Here is a 17,319-nt window from a genome sequence, read left to right on the forward strand (position 1 = left end):
GCCACTTAACTCATCACAGCAGCAATACCAATGATTTTGTATACTGTCTCGTATATTGTAGCTGTTTTCTTCCTTGTGGCATCATATATCCCAAGAATGGATATTATCTCTAGAAGTTAAATTCAGGTTTCGATTTTGACAAGATTGCTCCATAGAAGGTACCATGTGCTTCAAATTAATTCATGTCAAAAGGCACAGAATTATTAATTATCCTGACTCTGAGGCCAACATGAAAGTTGGATTCAGGTGTTGGCAGCCTGACTACTTAGATTTTTGCATCAAACTTTTCGCTAGTGATATCGTTGCTGGTGATCGTTACCAGAATTAACTGCTTCTCAGGGTATCAAGGTAGAGATTTTTCTAATTCTATCTTTACCTGTACATTTGTTAGCTGAGATTATTTGGGGTTTGCTCTTGGTGGTCATTTGACCTCATTTGTCCATATTACGGAGTTTTGGGGCTTACTGTTGTCTAGCTTTGTTGAGATTATCCATGTGTTGTTTTTCTTTTTTTCTTTGTCTAACCCATCTTGGGTTTGGTTTTTGATAGGGAATTTATGTTCCTGCAGTGATAACCTCTATGTCACCTTCCTTCATGTTTTAAAGTCTTCTTTTACCTACTTTCTGTGTGCATCCCCGGTCTCCATTTCTAAACATTTCTGGTCTAATTAGCAATTTAGTTCTTCAGTATTAAAATGGAAGGGCAGAGCTGATTTTGCATATATAAACTGTAGTTAATTACACAGCTGTGTGCTGGAATTATACAGGATCTTCTTTGTGGAAAAAAAAACTAAAGCTTCTCAGTTTAAAAAAACTGTCCCTTAATGTCATTTTAATTTATGAAAGGACCCAGAATTAGTTCTGGTCTCAGACTGTCCCAAGGTATTTCTTGAAGCTAGTTCTTTTTGTCTTTGCTATTTCCAGTGAAAATAAATAACTTTGCTCTTTCCCTGATAGTCATTGGTAGTGTCAGAATGTCCTCTAGAATTCCTTGAAACTTATTTGAATTCTCATGAGATATTTTTATAAATTAGATTTTTCATCTGTAGAGTTAGATTTATAGGTCAGTTGTTTTGGATTGTGATCATTTGTATTGTTCAGATTTCAGTCTTTTTATCTTATTAAAATGTGTGTATGTCCACCCCCAGACCCACCCTGTGCTCTTTCCCTTGGCACAGCAGAGCTTGTCACTTAATTAATACTGACTTCTTTCCCTAGGGACTGCGTACTTGTGGTAAGCACCCAATGAGAGAGGCCTAAAATTACATGTGGTGACAACAGCTGGAAATATTTTATATTTCTTTCCATAACCTGCCTCATTCCTAAGGGAAGAACTAAAGGTTACTAAACAAGGCCTTTGCCATTTACTTTGGGTTTCAGGATCACATCCCCCCTTTCCTATCAGATAAAAGTTACTGGACTGTGTATTTGGACTTTGCAAGGTGTAGGTAATTTTACCAAATTAAGCTAAATGATTATACAAAGAAGCCAATAAAGATCATTTAAGTAAAGATCATTTAAGAATAAACTGGAGTTGGTTATAGGTTACAGTGTCTGTTTTCACTGCAGAAAAAAAAGATTGACATTAGACGATAACTGAAAGCCAAACAGGCTTCCTCCAGCAAAGTGTGATTTGAAAGATGTACCAAAACAAAACTTACATCAAAATCTCTCAACATTAAGGGACCACTCATCCTTTCCTAAACTGAAATTCTTATCAGATTTTATCATTATTTTAGTAAACTTTGAACTAAGTAATTTGTCCCTAGTTATACATTAAGGAAAAAAAGATGCAATGAAGTATAAAACTGTTCAATAATGACACTGGTATTTTCAATGGTAACATGGGTATTGTCATAATGAAACTATTATATATACATTATAGGATGAGGCAAAAAGGTAATTACATTAATGGCACATGGAACCAAGGTTTAATAGACAAGAAATAGATGCAAACAAAATATTTTAAATAATGTATCAGAATCTCTGTATCCTTAAAAATGCCAGTGTAAATTCTTTATAGGAAAAAAAAATTCATTGATCTTGATCACTGAAAAGGGATGGTATCTGAACCCACTAGCAATGATTACCCCTTATCCAGACATGGCCTCCTAATTCTCTTTTTCATAGAAAGCAAGGCGAGTGGCTCAGAGAAAGGGCTGGTTTTTGATCTGGCTGGGAAGAAAATATATGGTGTAATAACAGAAGGCAAATAATTTATCAAATACTGCTGGTATTGTGCTAAATGGAAATGAGCCAATTTGAAAGGAAAGGATATGTGTGGTTGAAATGGACAATTTGAGTACGACAAAGAATGACGACTGCAATGGATTGAAACTCATGAAATATCTTAAAGATCCATGATTTTAAAATGAAAACAAATTGGTCATTTTGAAATTTTTCTAGCATATGAATTTATTATTATTCTGAGAGCTGGTAAATAGGGGCAAAGAATCAAGAATATACCCTGCCTCTACTATACCACCTGCTCCTCAAGGTATCAAGTAGTTAATGGACAGTTTCTCTTAGAAAATAATTCCTACTAAAGAACTCAAGAAAATTTTTACACTCAACAATAGAGATGGTGACATTGAGTGGAGAGTATAAATAAAGCAAACTTTGCTATCACTGTTAATTAGGTTGAATTTGTGAGATGTCTTTATTATCCTATTCTTTTTTATGCATGTCTAAACATATAAGAAATGTTTAAAATATCAAAACAACTAATAAAGGATGTGAGGGACTGGGGAGAAGATGTTGGTTCTGTCTGTCTAGGGGGTGAACTCTGAACAGCAGGGATAGAATGAAACCACATCTAGGAGAGACAATGAACAGGGACATTAAAGAGGCTTACAATTGTGCTTGCCACATAGGAATAGCTCAAATTTATTTGTGAATTGAATGGATTAGGGTAAGGACATATGTGTTTAGAGGTTTTGACTTTATTTATACACTGAGTAGCCATGGAAGGTTTTTGAAAAATGGATAAAAATAATTCCATCTGTGTTTTAAAACTATTTCTGTTGGTAAAGTGAAATATGTGGATTAAGAGGTTAGACCTTGCTGATCGAGAAGTTAGTTGGTATTTTAGGAGATGATTCCAGATAACAAAATGAGTAGATTAAACAAATAAACTGGGAATCCCAAGGAGACAATGGATATAAAAGAAATTGGAGCTTTAGAAATATCAAGATGGCAGGACCAGCTGAATGTGGATAAATAAAATAAACCTATATATGTTGACTAACTCCTTGAGAGAAAAGGGATTAATACCAAAATTACTACAAGGAGAATTTTCTTTTTGATATCTTAAACATACACACATACAAACTCCTGGTTAAATTTTTTATTTATTTATTTACTCTTCTTACCCACTGTTATGCTGAAAGTAGCCAGAGAATGAGGTCAACTCAACATTTGCTTTTGCTCAAGGCTATATCCACTAAATTAATTCTTCCTCCAATTCAGAAAATAAATAAATCAATTACCCGTGCTGAAGGGTGGCTATCCTGAGTGATTTTAAGAAAAACTCACTCACTCAGGTCATCTAAAGAAATGTCTGAAGTAGCTACAGAAAGTTAAGAGCAAGATAAGCACTAATTTACAATCTCCTTCATCCTAGAGGACAAATTTTATCACCAGGGATTTTCAGTGTGAAACAGATATTTCAGTATTTCTATGGATATGCTACACTGTCTGAGATGAAGACTGGTTTTTAAGGACAGGTCTAAGGCTTAACCTTATCAGTAGCATGACAAGGACAACAATATCCATTTTACCCCTGAGAAAGCTCTTTGCACCTAAAACTTCCTGACTCCCTTTCCTCCTATTTCTTAATATACATTGTCTCTCATAAATGAGAACCTGAGACAGTGGGACACTAGACTATGAGATGATGGAGAACAAATATTTTTTTTTAATTGGGTAACCTAGGTATCTACTAGTGATTAGTAAGTTTCCTAGGGAAGGAAGAAGGCAGCAAGAGGTTAAATTAGTTTACACATAGGAAAAAAAAATCTAACTTCAATGCTGGGAAAGCCTGAATGTCTGTCTTTGACTCTTGGCCAAACTAAGAGCAGTAGGATTTATGATATGTTCTTCAAAGTCTGACATCTCCCTGGTGACCACCAGAGGCAGTTTGTTTACTGATAATCTTTACCTGGCATAACCAGTTAGATAGCCTGGCTTGATGAAGTGACCATGTGGGCATAAAAACACCACTGGGAACTCCTGCCTTGAGTATGAGTGAATGTATCTGAGAAATCTCATGAATGTTTTCAAATAAAGAAATTTTTAAAAACTTTGCAAAGTGCATCCTTGGAAAAAGAACATTAGGCAAGGGTGCAAAAGAGAGAAATTTGAGAAAAGACTGCTTCAGCTTTAGTTATAGCTTAAGCCTGATGAAGAGCTATCACTGAAGTCACTAGTAAGTGCTCATTAGATCCATTTTAATTATTTTTTTTTTCCTTAGGATGTACTACAAAAAGACAATAAACCAAACCCCATACATTGCTGAAGTGTGTGGCTGGCAAGGAGCCAGTAAAGGAGCATGCTGCCTTCCAAGTCCTTCACTGTAAAGCATTAGGGACAAAAGTTCTCTTGTTCTTTCTAAAAACTGGTAAGAATTATCATTTGAACCAGTGAACAGGCAGAATACTGGTTTGAGAGGCTCTTATGAGTCTTTTACCTTTCTGTTGCCAGGAAAAGAGAGAGCAAATCTCTTCAAATCCCACATGACTTATGCTTGCTGCCCTGGCTTGAAAAATCAGACTTAATGCCAAGTTATTAATGTTCAAAATTAGGTTAATAGATATTTCATTCTGGGCCCACATTTTAGTGCTACCTATTGTTTTATTATAGCTTGGGCTGCACATGATCAGATTTGTAGCTGAGACATTACCTTTTTCACATTTTCAATTAAATAAAATAAATAAAAATTCCATAATTTCCAAATCATCAACCAAACCTCTACTATAAAATAATAATTCTCCTTTTGACTCTCTAGAATCAATATGCAGTCATATAATAGAAAGCAAATGACAATACCCAAAGGTTTAACTACAGAAAGGTGGAATGAAACATTTTTAAAAATATTCAAATTCCAGTGAGCAGAAGCATGCAAATTTTGAGTCCTAGGCTGGGAACTAGCACTCTGTCACTTCCACTGCATTGTTTTGGCCCAAACAAGTTGGATAATCCGGATTTGAGGGAGGCGATGCTATACTCTGTTAATGTGAGGAACTGCAAAGTCACATTGCAAACAGAAGGGTAACAGGGTTGACTGAAGGCTTGTGGTCATTTTTGCCATCTACCACACCAGGGAAAATTCAAATAAAAATATAGTGTCATAGGCATTACGTTAAATTGTTTAAGATCCAGTCCAATTTTCTATTGCCTGAACAGGTAAATATTCACTTTGCATAAAAAATATCCTCTGAAGGAAATTTGTTAGAATATTGGTTAACATTTTCATATAAATGAACTCAATTCTTAGAGATTTATAGAGAATTCTATAAGTATACGTGTTAATTTTCCTAGTATTTATTATATAAGGACATCATTTCAATAATCTTGTGTTCTGATTTTTCTATTAAAACATTTAAACACTATGGGATTATATCATTTTATAGTCTAGTCCATTTTTGACAGGTCTTGTATCCTAATTTTTATTCCAGGAAATACCATTCTTGTATGAATAACTTGTAATGTGTATGTATGTTTATACATATTAACTGGACATAGTTAACAAAATAATGAGGAGGGAGAGGAGGCTGAAGTGAAGGTTAAGTTTGACTTACAAGATACGGAGTTTCTGGGTGGCTCTGCCTTCCACTCAGGTCATGATCCCCAGGACTCCCTGCTGAGCAGGGAGACTGCTTCTCCCTCTCCTTCTGGCTCTCTCGTTCTTGTTCTCTCTCAAATAAAATCTTAAAACAAAACAAAAACGGAGTTTGTGTTCAGACCATGAGAGAGTACAGAAAATTGACAGGTTAAGAGGCATCTACTAGGCTGAACGATGGCTAGAAAGCAGCTATAAATGTTGGGGAATATCAAGTAGTGATTAGCAACATCTCCTATTTTCAAGAGAACATCGTCAGGCACAGAGCAGACATTACCTGGAGAGTTACTAGAAATGCAGTCAGTCATCATAGTAGAGCTAGTGACCTAGGGCAGTTATGTGGGAGACACAGGAGTATCAGAAATCACAAAGTAGATCAAGCAAGGGAAAGTCTGAACACACTGGGAGCTGAGTGTGGGCCAAAGCCTATGTGTTAGCGCACTCTAACAGCCAGCCCCCTACCAGCATCAACAATATTAATGCAGTGCAGAATGAAGTCCTGGGGTAGGACCTTCCCAGATCCTGCAGGTGGAAACATAAGTGATAGGTGAGAAGATTACATTATTCTGTAAATACCTCTTTGGTTATATTTCAAAGCTTTTGGATGTATATTTTTATATGTCAATTCAAATAATTTTTTATTACCATTGTGACATCTCTGACCCATGAGCTATGTATTATTTATAACTGAATTAATAGTCTCACATTTAATGATTTTTAAATAATTACTGCTTCATTGCTTAAATAAAATGTAGTCAGAGTCCTTTCCCAAATAATACCTATTTAGAACCCATAAGGCTATCAGCTGATTTTACAGCAGAAACTTCACAGGCCAGAAGAAAGTAGCATGATATATTCAAAGTGCTGAAAGGAAAAAGCCTACAACCAAGAATATTCTTTCTCTCCTCATTTCTGAAATGATAACCTTGCTAGATAAAGTTAAAGAGATACTTAAACATTTCTTTTAAGGCCACTTTAGTGGTGATAAGCTCCTTTAAGTGGAAAAGAAAAGATCATAACTAAAAGTGAGAAAATTAAGAAAATAAATTTTATTGGTAAAAGCAAACATACAGTAAAGATAATAGGTCAACCATGTATAAAGCTACTATAAAGGTTAAAAGACTAGATAAAAAGACAAAATATGACATCATATGGACGATCAACAGGGAGGAAGAAGTAAAATATTTAGTGCTTTTAGAATGTGTTTGACAAAAGCGACCGTCAACTCAATATACATTGATATAAACCTCATGGCAACCACAAACCAAAATCTGACGATATGTAAAAAATAAACACTAAAGAAACACATCAAATCATAAGGGAAAAGAGCAAGAGAAGATAGGAATAAAGAAGTACTACAAAAACAAGAAAAAATTAACAAAATGGCAATGTGAATGGACTAAATGCTCCAATCGGAAGACACTGGGTGAATTAATGGATAAAAACAAGACCCATCTATATGTTGCCTATAAAAGACTCCCTTCATACCTAAAGCTAGATACAGACCAAAAGTGAAGGTATTCCATTGAAATGGAAATAAAAGCTGTGTTAGCAGTACTAATATCAGACAAATGGACTTTAAAACAAAGAAAAGCACTACATAATTATAAAGGGAACAAAGCAACAAGAGGATAAAACAATTGTAAATATCTATGTATCCAATATAGGTGCATTTAAATCTACAAAGCAAATAGTAACAGACATAAAAGGAGAAATTGACAGTATTACCAAAATAGTAGGGAAATTTAACAGCCCACTTGCATCAATGAAAATCAATAGACAGTGGCTTTGAACAACAATTTAGATCAGAGAGACTTAACAAATATATATATAATATTCCATTCCAAAACCACAGAATATACTTTTTACCCCCTCCCCCTCACCAGGGCACATGGAACATTCTCCAGGACAGATCATGTTAGGCCACAAAAAAATCCTCAATAAATTTGAAAAGATTGAAATCCTATCAGGTATCTTTTCTGACCACAATGGTATGAAACTAGAAATCAATTATAAGAAATAAACTGAAAAAACACAAACACATGGAGCCTAAAAAACATGCTACTAAACAACCAATGGGTCAACGAAGATATCAAAGAGGAAATAAAAATATACCTGGATACAAATGCAAATGGAAACACAATGGCTCAAAAACTTTAGGATTCAACAAAAGCAATTCTAAAAGGTATGTTTATAGCAACATTGGCCTACCTCAAAAAACAAGAAAAATCTCAGAAAGCCCAAAGGAAAAAAAATTGTAGAGATTACAGTGGAAATAAACAATAGAAAATATCAATGAAACCAAGAACTATTTCTTGGAAAAGATAAAGTTTTAGCCAGACCCATCAAGAAAAAAAGGGAGGTAGACAATAAATAAAATCAGAAGTGAAAGATTTATGCCAACAAAACTGGACAACCTAGAAGAAATGGATAAATCTCAGAAACATGATTTTTAAGACAAACAGTAAGAAATAAAAAATTTGAACAGACCAATGACTAGTCACAAAATTGAATTGATAATTAGAAAGCTTCCAACAGATGAATTCTACCAGACATTTAAGGAAAAGTTAATACATATACTCTTTAGCCCATTATAAAAAACAGAAGAGGAAGGAATGATTCCAAATACATTCTATGAGGCCAGTAAAACCAGACAAAGACACTACAAAAAAGAAAACTACAGGCCTCTATCCCTCATGAACATAGATCCCCAAATCCTAAACAAAATATTAGGAAACCAAATCCAGTAATACATTAAAATGGTTATTCCCAGTAATTGAGATTTAATCCTGGAATGCAAGGATGGTTCAGTATTCAGATATCAATCAACATAATATACCACATTAATGAAATGAAGAATACAAATCATACAATCAACTCAATAGATACAGAAAAGACATTTGGCAAAATTCAATACCCATTCATGATAAAAATGCTCAACAAAGTAGGTTTAGTGGGAACATAACACAATAAAGGCCATATATGATAACCTAATAGATACCATCATACTCAATGGGGAAAAATATAACTTTTCCTTCAAGTCAGGAACAAGACAAGCATGTCCACTCTTACCACTTTTATTCAACATACTACTGGAAGTCCTAGCCACAGAAGTCAGAGAAGAAAAAGAAATGTCACCTAAATTCATGAGGAAGAAGTAAAACTGTTTGCAGATGACATGATACTATACAAACTAAAACTGATAAATGAATTCAATAAATTTGCAGGATACAAAATGTACAGAAATCCATTGCATTCTACACACTAACAACCAAGCAAAAAATTAAGAAAACAATTTTATTTATAATTGCACCAAAAAGAATAAAATATCTAAGAATAAACTTACCCAAAGAGGTAAAAGACCTGTAGTCCAAAAACTATAAAACACTGATAAAGAAATTGAAGACAACACAAGCAAATGGAAAGATATTCCATGCTCCTGCACTGGAAGAATTAATATTGTTAAAATGTCCATACTATCCAAAGTAATCTACAGAATCAGTGCAATCCCTATCAAAAAAATCAATACTATTTTTCATAGAACTAGAATAAATAATTCTAAAATCTGTATGGAAAGACTCACAAAAGACTCTTTAGTGAAGCAATCTTGAGAAACAACAAAGATGGACATACTACAATCCCAGATTCAATGATATACTGGAAAGCTATAATTATCAAAACAGTATGGTACTGGCACAAAAATATACACATAGATCAATAGAACATGATAGCCCAGAAATAAACTTACACCTATATGGTCAATTATTCTATGACAAAATAGGCACAAATATACAATGAGAAAAATGTTTTTCAACAAATGGTACTGGGAAAACTGGGCCCTTTCTTACTCCATACACAAAAATAAATTCAAAATGGGTTAAAGAACTAAATGTAAGACCTGAAATCATAAATCTCCTAAAAGAAAATACAGGCAGTAATTTGTTTGACATTGGCTGCAGAAACATTTTCTAGATATGTCTCTTCAAGCAAGGGAAACAAAAACAAGCTAGTGGGACTACACACACACACACACACACACACACACTTTTGCATGGCAAAGAAAACCATCAGCAAAATGAAAAGGCAACCTACTTAATGAGAAAAGATATAGGGTTAATATCCAAAATATATAAAGAACATATTCAACTTAACACACACACACACACACAATACTTGAGTAGGCATTTACCTGAAAAATATGCTCAACATCACCAATCATCAGGAAAATGCAAATCAATACCACCATGAGTTCACCTTACACCTGTCAGATTGGCTATAATCAAAATAACAAGAAATAACAAGTGTTGGCAAGGATGTGTAGTCACTACAGGAAACTGTATAGGGGTTCCTCAAAAAAATTAAAAATAGAAAAAAAAATATCCCATAATTCCACTTCTGGGTGGGAATTTGGTATCCTGGGTAATTACCCAAAGAAAATAAAAAGACTAGTCTGAAAAGATAGATGCACCCCTATGTTTATTGGAGCATTATATACAATAGCTAAGATATGGAAGCATGTCCATCAGTGAATGGACATAGAAGATGAAAAAAGATGTGGTGTGTATACGTGTGTGTGTGTGTGTGTGTGTATGAATATTACTCGGCCATAAAAAAAGAATGAGGTCTTGCCACTTGTGACAACATGGAGGGACCTAGGGGGTATTATGCTAAGTGAAGGAAGTCAGACAAAGACAAATACCATATAATTTCACTTATATGTGGAATCTAAAAAATACATGGATAACTGAAAAGCAGATATAGGTCCAGAAATAGCAACCTCAAAACAGGTGGTTGCCAAATGGGAAGTGGGGGTGGGGTGGGGGGAATGGGCAAAATGGGTGAAGACGAGTGGGAGGTACAGGCTTCTAGTTATGGAATGTGTAAGTCACAGGGATGAAAGGTACAGCAGAGGGTATATAGTTAATGATACTGTAAGAGTGTTGTATGGTGATATATGGTAGCTACACTTATGAACACAGCAGAAGGTATAGCGTTGTTAAATCACTATGCTGTACACCTAAGACTAATGAATATTGTGTGTCAACTATACGTCAGTAAAAAATAAAAATCAAATTTTTTCTGGCTCAACAGAATTCTGCCACAGCTATGCTCAATTCACATTACAGATTGTGAATAGAATATACTAATTAAACAGATTAACTCCTTTCAGAACAAAAGAAACTTCTGCCTCGAAGTCAATATTTTCCATCCAAGAAAACAAAAACTACATGAAACTTTCAGTAACAGATACTGGTCTGCTTAGATTATAAGTTTTCAGTGACCTTCTCTGTCATATTCCTCCAAATAACTGGATTTAAAGATTTCCTGAAGACGGTGATGCTACATTTCATGAGTTATCCTCTACTTGGTAGCAGCATATTAATAATTCCCATTAGTATTTTCAATTTTTTTCTAAGCTGCTAAGAGAAATGGAGATTTATTTTCTCTGGATGTGGATCTATATATACCCCTCCATTACACTTTATTTACATTCATAAAGAAAAAAGCCTGCCAGTCACCTCATTTTTTCTTAATTTTAGAATTTTTAGGAAATGAATATGAGAAAGGATGTTGCATCCTTAAAGGATGCAAATAAAAAATATTCTAAGACAAACAGCCCCTTTTTCAATGGTAAAACAGAAAGAAAAACATCATAAAATATTAAATACTAAAGACGAAATTAAGTTCATTGAAGAGGTATTGATTTGGGTGACATAGACCTAATTGAACAGATCATTTTAATTTTGATTATTTGTCTAAATGTGGAGTTGATCACAATAATCAAAGTAACACAAACTTAAACTTTCAACATAAATTTTGTTGCAGGTTTTCTCTCATACCATTATTGTATTACTGTTTCCCCCTTTAGTTCCTTGATATCTGGTTGATATACTTAGTTGTTCTGATATTGGGTACATATACATTTATAATTATTATATCTTCCTGATAAATTGACGCTTCTGTCATTATATAATGTCCCTCTTTGTCCCTTGTGACAGTTTCTGACTTAGTGTATTTTAAGTATAGCCACACCTACTCTCTATTGTTTACCATTCGAATGAAATCTTTTTCCATCCCTTTCCTTTCACAGCCTCTGTGTAACCTTAAATAGAAAGTGAGTTACTTATGGTTGGTTCTTGTTTTATTATCCATTCATATACCCTATGCATTTTGATTGGGGTGTTTATTCAATTTCAATTTAAAGTACCTTTTTTTTTTAAATCAACTGGAAGCTTGTACCTCTTGACCCCCTTCACCCATTTCACCCCCACCACACAATCTGTAAAAGTAGTGATTAATAGGGAAGGGCTCACTACTCCTATTTGTGAGTAGTTTTCTGTCTGTTCTGTAGTTCTTTTGGTCATCTTTCCCCTCTCTTGCTGTCTTCTTTTGTGTTTCACTGATCTTTTTGTGGTAATAATCTTTGATTCTTTTTGTATATTTTCTGTATGTATTTTTCTATGGGGAGGTATTGTGAGCCTTGCTGTATTGTAAATTTTGAAAACTTCACATTTTCCCTCGATGCCTCAATATCCCCAAACACAGGTTCTGAGTACCCTGCCCAGGTACCAGGCATACCAGTGTCTGTTTCCCTTTTTGCCTTCCCTGGACTGTGACTTAATGACAAAAGGCAACAATGAAAGCCTCCACCCTGACCCCCTGTAAAGATACTAACCCTCATTCTCATGCTGGGCTACCCACCTGCTTGGTTGAACCTGCTCCCTTGGAGGTTTCTCTCCTATGGCCCTTGTGTGGTACACTTGCTTCCCTCTTCTGGAACCTGTGAGTATAATAAATCTCTTTCACTTTCATGTACTTCTGCACAGTGTTATTCCATATTCACACTGTACTAATCATTTTTGAAATGTTTTAAAGTAGCATAATGACCTATTTTATTTTTTTAAAGATTGTATTTATTTATTTGAAAGAGAGCATGAGCGGAGGTCGGGGGCAGGCAGAGGGAGAGGGGGAAGCAGACTCTCCACTGAGTAGGGAGCCATTGTGTGGCTTCACCCCAGGACCCTGAAAACATGAACTGAGCCAAAGGCAGATGCTTTACCAACTAAGTCACCCACATGCCCCTTAACAATTACTTCTTACAACACACATAAAACATCTTATAGTTATAATAGTACTTTAAGCTAATAATTTTAATTACATATAAAAGCCCTATACTTTTACTTCCCTACTCCCTCATTCTGTTATAGTTGTGACAAGTTAATAAAAAATGAATGCTGTTGCAGAGCATATTCATAGCAGTTCATATTCGGAACAATTTCATCTGCTGAACATCTAATGTCATGGGTAGTGGCTTTCATCTGAAGGTAACAGTTGGGAGATTTCTCTCATCATTTCTGGACCAGCACAGTACTGCAGAGTCAGGTTAGACTGAGGGACTGTGAGGACTGCTTGTTATGTAACCACTAAATGAAAACTGCCAGGGAAATTGGGTTTGACGTTAAAGCCGAGTATTTATTTATGTGAAAATATTTAATGTCTCTACTATGTTACTAAATTTTCTAAACTATTAATAATGTACATCATAAATACAGAAATACCTGGGTAAGTATCTTTGTTGTAGTTTTTATTTTTTATTTTTTTATTATTGTTTTTAAGTATACATCAAGGTTCTATCCTCCACAGAGTTCCTTTGCCTGTATATTTGAAAAGTTCTACAAGAGATTCTAATGTCTACCCCTGGCAAGACACCACCGATTTAGAAGTTTATACACAATGAGGCATACTAGCCAACAATGTATTCTAAATCCTCAAAATGTGATGCCTTGCAAGATTTGTATAAAACAAGTGTCAAGAATGTTCTTTAAATAATATTTTCATCTCATACTCAAATGAGAATGCTGTGTGAAATGTTTCATGCGCTTCAAAACACCAACCTTATTGGAAGCAAGTCTAATGGTCCAGCGACAATTGCCCATTGTTAAATTTTTTCCCCTTGCAAATTTTAAAGACTAGGCATTCAGGGGCTCAGGCCATTGGAGCTGAAATGTCAATACCTACAAATGTCTGAGGTAGTGGGACAATTGGAACTTTCAAAAGTTATTAAATTTCACAAATTTCTGTTATCCACAATCTTGAAAGGAGGAAAAAAATCTTCCTTGATCTACCTTGGTTTCCTTTGCCTTTTGAGCTTGTAAGTGTATACATTTTAATAGAATTATTAAATATAAAATATTAAAAATATAGAATATTAAAAATAGAATTACTTTCTAGCACTTATAATTCTCAGCACAGTACAAGTCACTCAAACTACTGATATTGAATGTTTTTGTTTATGGAATAGGAATATTTGTCTTACATAAATAAGACATTACATGAAAAAGTTATATGCGAAGATTATTTTCAAGTGGCAATTCTATTAATACAAATACACAGTTTTAAGAAAAATGTCATGTTATTGCATCATAAAACCAAAAGAGAATCAAAGATCACCTGGCATATGTGTCCTCTGCTCAGAAAAAAAACAATTGTTCTTAGTAGGAATTTTTCTTTAATAAAAGTACTTTTTCTCCACACAGTCTAATCAAGTCCACAAATTTTCTCAGTTTTCATCATCCAGTTGTTTTTGAGCAGTAATCCTGGCCCATTCTCTACTTTCTTGAATAGTTCTAAAATATAAAGACAAAGATTGCCAAGTGGCATTAGGGAAAACATCTAAATTAGAATGGAAGGCAAGGATTTGCAACCAATCCTGCTACCTGCCAGTTCAAAGACTTGGATTGGATTTATTCAGCTTTGGGGGGTTGGGGGGAAAACAACAACATTTGCTCAGTTTACCTAATCCTAACCTTTAATGACTACCTCTTACAGACAAAAGATTTCCTATATGCTAACATTTTCCAAATTCTTCGAGGTATTCAAATTCAGTGCAAGCTTTAAAAAAAAAAAAAAATCATCTGGTTTTATCAGTCAGTCAAGACTAAGTCAGCTTAAAAAAAAAAAAAGACTAAGTCAGGGAAGCAGATCTACTAGGAGTGTTATGACATTAAGGGATTTATTACGGTAAGTAGATATTACATGATTCTAGGAAGATGGTTATGTGAAGTTCCCCAGCATTACAAGACCAAAATAAAGGTCCCACTAACCAGCCTTACTAAAACACTGTCTTGAGTGGATAATTTGGAGCTCCCAGGAAAATACTAAGAAACCGGAGATTCTTGGACTCCAAAGTGGGATCATGACAAGGAAATCTATGGTCTAAGGGAAGCCATTACCTCTATGTAGCTACTGGTGCTCTGGGTCTGTCTGTTGCTAAGCATCTGTGCATGGACCTGGTGCTGCACACATAAGTAAAGACACAATGAATCACTGTCATGTTAAGGCAGTGTTTTACTTACATAGACAGACAGTGAAAGGAAAAACAGCCAAAGGGGGAGCTCCCTTGCCCTCACTCACCAACAAGGAGGACACTGAAACAAAAGGATCCACAGGACTGCAGTGTAAATTGTGGGATATATATGTTGCTGAGGAGCGGATTTTTAGACTGCACCTGAAAGGGTTTAGTCTGCAGCTCTTTTCTGAGGGGTTAGAGCAGAAAGCCCCATCCCTCATCAGATTTGCATGGCAATGAGAAATGGTCTAATGACAGCCTCCCCGAGGTAGAGGGAGGTAACTGGCAGATGAGGTCAGTACTGGCCTCCCCCATCCTCTCATGTTCTGGGAGGGTCACAAGATGTTCTGCCAAAATTCCGATAAGCTGCAGTTCAAGCCTTTTTTTTTTTTTTTTTAAATAACTGCTACTGAGTGTGCTGCTCAGATTGCCTACCTGTTCCAAGTCCTCTGGGATTCATGTCTGGGTCCTTAAGGAGAGGGGTCTGCAGTGAAAGCTGAAAGTGATGTTACCACTGAAATCTCTAAGAAATGAAAGTAAAACACAAGCCTGATTGTGAAGATGTGATAACCTAAAGGAGGATAATACTCTGACATGTGATTCCCCAAGTAGAGGCAGAGCAGAAGGCCCAGTCTTCCCAGTGGGGACTAAGGAGGCTTTATTGTTATAATAAATCGGGCTCACCTCATTGGCTGCAAACAGTGGAGTGGTGTGACCATATGTCACTTGGGCATTAAACAAATCCTAATGAGCTAAAAAAAACCCACAAAAAACCTAAAGGAGGATAGCATTCCCTAAAGCCAGCATCAAGAAAGGGAGAGAGAAATGGTGAATAGTAGAGGCGGCCAGAGGAAATTTATTCAATTTAACTTTAGTGCCTAGAGACTTTCTGGACTATTTTGGAGGGATGTCAGCACTGCGAAAGCCCGTCACTTGTGATGGTTGATAGAACAGTGTTTTATTGCTATTATTCCATGGCTTTTGTATCCTGAGGCTGGTGCAATGTAGAAATTACCCATACTCTTCTTTTTGAAAAAGCATAGGTTAGGACTTAAAATGTTCAACATTGAATGTAGCATATGAAAGCTTAAGTAGAGATTTTTATTCCATGTTTACACTAAATCTTTACACATTTACATGTAAATTTGTGATTAATTAGTAGGTAAAAATGAAGGGCTTAGCTGGTGAGCATGGGTACAACATGTAAATGTCTGTGACGTAAGTAGGTGCCAACATAGCCTTTTAATTTGAACAACAAGCTGTGTAAATTAAGCAAAAAGTTTAGGGCTCAAAACAAATAACTGCCTCAAAGTTAATTAGCTTGAATTCTAACACAGAGCTCAACTTTAAAAGAATTTTAGGCATTAGCAAATAGATTTTGCAGCAGTAGCTTTAGTACTTTCTAAACAGATGTACCACTTCTACTAAAGATTGACCTTATTTATTACAAACATCCCCACTCCTTATGCTAAAGGACTGAATATAAAAACAGAAAATGCCCAGACCATCTACTAAAATAGAACTCTGACCCAAGCCTGCAGAAACCAGCAGGGGAAGCCAACCCACAAACACTGGAGCAACTGACCCCAAATTGTCAGGATGTAGATCAATAACGGACAGCTTCCCTAATCTTTCCCCTTACTTCCAATGTCCAACTAACCGGGAAAGCCAGAAGGGCTCCACTAAATACAGGATGTCTCACTTCTAATTTGCCTGTCTCCAGCTTCCCCATGTCAACAGCCTCCAATCAGGGGATTTCTGAAGCTTTTTCTTGTGTTCACTGTATAGCTTTTACACTTCTCTACCTGTCTTTGAGTCTCAGCTAAAACAAAATGATGCTGGCTGACTTGTCTTGCTACAGCAAACTCTAAATAAACAGCCTTTGCTTATTCTCACTTGAGTGGTCCTCATATATTTCACAGTGCTTAAATATACTTAGTGTGAACAGTTTATGTAATTCAAGACTAGTGAATGATTTTGAAATAAACAATGAGCAAGTTTAGAATCTTTATTTAGAAGTGAGCAGATATCGTGAAATAAAAACAGAATCTCCGGAGATATCTGATAATATTTATAAGCTGTTGATGAAGTGGTGACCAAATTCCAAGCCCTGTGCTAGATGCATCCAATGA

This window comes from Mirounga leonina, unplaced genomic scaffold (genome assembly GCF_011800145.1).
Source record: "Mirounga leonina isolate KUSES-001 unplaced genomic scaffold, KU_Mleo_1.0 Mir_53, whole genome shotgun sequence".
In the NCBI taxonomy this organism is placed as follows: domain Eukaryota; kingdom Metazoa; phylum Chordata; class Mammalia; order Carnivora; family Phocidae; genus Mirounga; species Mirounga leonina.